Source organism: Octopus bimaculoides, chromosome 18 (genome assembly GCF_001194135.2).
Source record: "Octopus bimaculoides isolate UCB-OBI-ISO-001 chromosome 18, ASM119413v2, whole genome shotgun sequence".
Lineage (NCBI taxonomy): Eukaryota > Metazoa > Mollusca > Cephalopoda > Octopoda > Octopodidae > Octopus > Octopus bimaculoides.
Window position 1 is genome coordinate 19822311 of NC_068998.1, and position 3658 is coordinate 19825968.

General features: G+C 36.6%; 1 long non-coding RNA gene across 1 annotated transcript in view; it reads left to right on the forward strand.

Moving 5' to 3' along the window:
* Positions 1 to 3658, forward strand: part of LOC106877868 (uncharacterized) — a 19783-nt gene that overhangs the window by 6007 nt on the left and 10118 nt on the right. Inside the window, exon 2 of the long non-coding RNA XR_001410425.2 lies at positions 2612 to 2712. This is a non-coding gene — a long non-coding RNA (uncharacterized LOC106877868). The remainder of the gene's footprint in view (positions 1 to 2611; positions 2713 to 3658) is intronic.

The window sequence follows — 3658 nt, forward strand, 5'->3', positions numbered from 1 at the left end:
TATATATATATGTGTGTGTATATGTTTGTGTATCTGTGTTTGTCCCCCCAACATTGCTTGACAACCGATGCTGGTGTGTTTATGTCCTCGTCACCTAGTGGTTCGGCAAAAGAGACCGATAGAATAAGTACTAGGCTTACAAAGAATAAGTCCCGGGGTCGATATGCTCGACTAAAGGCGGGGAAAAATCAGATAATCTACAAACCAAGTTGTGAAAGGGAAAAATGATGATAACAATAATAATAGTGAGAGAGATGTAAAAGGAAAAAGAAAGACATCAATGTGTATGCAAGTCTATATGTGCATTAAAACTATAACATTAGAATCTCACGGATATGTTTTAAAAAATATTAACAGGTTGAGACGAAATACAATGTAAACAAGGCTATGTGTGCCTAGTAGAGTACAACATTACAATTTCACTAGCAGAAAAAAAACCCATAGAGAGTTATACGTATACATAATAATATTGAAAAGTGGGAAAAAAAATGTATAGAGAGAGACAAAGATCAAAGACAGGGTAGGCCGGTGTGTTCGACAGAGGTCCCCCACTAAAAAAAAAAAAAAAAAGCCTGGGTAGGGGAGACAATCCAGTTTTAATCTATCATTCTGTCTATAATATCTATATCTTAACTACCGTGACACCATAACATATTGTGTATCATATTTGCACAAGCACTAATATGTCGAATGTGTTTATTTATTTATTTATTTATTTACATGTATATGGTAATAACATTTTTCTAAGGAACATTTGTGTTCAAGAAAAAATCCACACATCTGAATTTGTCATAGGTTAGCCTACCCGTAGAAATGTGACTTCCTTTTGAAATTCTCCCTGAGCAAATACTCACTTGACTGGTTTCGAATATGAGAATTTGAATTGAATTTTATTTCTGTAATTGAATTGATTGGGTGTGGGAACAGATGTAGTCAGGAATTTCTCTGTATGAATTTGAATGTATTTAAATAAATAACATCTGAAAGTCAATTTTATCCATTTTCTCATTCATAAAGTTTTTAAAATACCTATATGTTTCAATGATAATCTAACATACTTGATTTTCACTGAATGCTGATATAAACCAGAGAACTGGGATGCTTGCATCTCTTAAAGGAATTTAGTTCCTTGTCTTAATAAAATACATACACATATATATACACATACATACATACATTATATATATATATATATATATATATATATATATATATATATATTCTGTTACTCGTTTCAGTCATTTGACCATGGCCATGCTGGAGCACTGCCTTTATTCGAACAAATCAACCCCAGGACTTATTGTTTGTAAGCCTAGAACTTATGCTATCAGTCTCTTTTGCCAAACTGCTAAGTTATAGAGGAGTAAAAACACCAGCATTGGTTGTCAACTGATGGTGGGGGCACAAATGCAGACACACAAAGATATGCAGTTGACTTGGTGCTCTGCTACCTCCTCTAGTGTCTGGTCCCAGTGAGCGTCGTCCTCCAATAGTCCATGCTTGGTGCAGGCTTCTCTGTAGATCATGCAGATTTCCTCATTGTGTCTTCAGAGGTCTGACAGTGAGCAGCAGTAGATGCAAAAAGAAGCACTCCTGCTGATTAGGGTGCACAGTGTACACCCACTCAATGGCCCCACTTCTGAAGACAGCATATTCTTCCCAGCCCCCAATGCGTGCTCCTTGCTTGTGTCTCTTCCATCTATCGTGTGCCCAGTTATAGTACACGGGAACCTCAACATACAACAGTGTTCAGGCAAACAGATCACATTGGCATAATTTGAAGAAAGCTGTCAAGTGGTTTCTGGTGGATTCAGAACTACGTTTTGAGCATTGTCTTCAGTGAAATATACACACTGGCCATTTTCAAGATGTACAGATAGATTCACCACTTTTGGATGCCACTCATAGATTTTGAAGCCCAGGATGCCCCACATTGCCTTGTTAGAGGAAATACACCTACCCAACTTATATTGCTGAATTTCATCTCCTGCTTGCCTTCCTGTTCAAGTCTCCAAACCACCATATCTGAGCCCTTATTGATGTATTTACATATATATTTAATACTTTTTATAAAGTTGCATGACTCAACATTAACATGGGTCTGCAATGTTTTAGACAGCAATGGGTTGTAGGGCATGATCCACCTGTTGTCAATTTCCATCCCTTGACCATTAACTTTGAGCTTGATAGTGTTTCCACCATACACACACACATACATACACGCACATATGTTTTGACCCTGACAATTCTTTGTTTTACAAATGATCATTGCTCTCATGTGTGTGATGTTTGTTTCAAGTCTGTTGTGCAAGACATATCTGGCTTTGAGTGAATATTACTTCATTTCTACAACCAGATGCATCTGGTTGTAGAATATCTGCTTCAACAATGATTTCCTTCAGACCCATAGAAAGAAGGAAAAATTGATGTTAAAGTGTTGATATAGGCACACACATACAAACACCAAATAGGAAAAATGATTATTTCCTTTTTTCACTTGAACTAATATGATATTTCAGTTTATCTCTTAAAATTTACTCTTGCTTTATATATGTCCATAACCTGTTGTCATTGTCTTTATTCTAAAACTGTATATACTTTTATTTTACAGTAAGTCTTGAGGTGGACAGAGTAGGATGGAAAAACTTTCTGAGCAGATCCTCGCACACTTTCCTGAAGCTGAAATAAAATCTATGGAGAGTCCCACTAGAGGTAAGATTTATTCTATTATGTTAATACTAGTAATAATGAAATTATTGTATACAGTGCTCAGGTGCACTACAACTTGTCAAAAGTGCATATGAAGCATACATGCAGTAATGTACAAATGTCTGGAAAGTGAACAGTGTATGAGTCAGATACATGCTTGCATGTGTATAGAGGGGAGAAAATCAGGTGTAGTGTTGGCGAATCTCAGGAAGCATGGAAGTTTTGAAGGATGCAGGGCTCCGACAACTAACAACTGATGCTGGCAGTTTGTTCCATACTTCAGCAACTCTTAGTGTGAAAAAATGTTTCCAAAAGTCATGGGAGCTGTGCTGTTTTCTGACTTTATAAACATATCCACGGGTGTTAGACGGGTGGAGTTTGAAAAGGTGCTCAGAATTATTGTTAGTAAGATGGTTAATAATTTTATGGGTGTTATATATCCATTTTGCATTATTCTCACAGATCACTGAGATAAATAGTAATATATCAGGATATTATGTTTGAAAAATTAGAGTTCCATACCTTCATAAGGCAATGGGAACCTCTGGGTCTTGAGCAGAGTTGTTAATTCTGTAGCAGAGATGTGTTTTGTCAGAGTAACAATCTTCAGCCTTTTAGCATTTAAACTAGCCACACTAGTTTTGTTTGTACTGGCTGCATCTAGTCTAGCACACCTTATCTAAAATTAATCTAAAAATAAACAATTATGTTATTGAAATCTGAAAGCTATGGCATAATGCATGATTATTTCAAAACAATTGTAGTAACGCCTGCGCATGCGTAGTCTTACGCATGCGTAGAATTAAACAAGCAAGCGTTTCCCGCGCAATTCATTCTCTTTCTCGCTGGCCAGCGATTGAGCATGGACGTGTGTTTAAGCTGTCTCTCTACATCTTTCAGTCTTACACTCGACAGCTCGTTATTCTCACCTCTAAAGATGTATAACTAA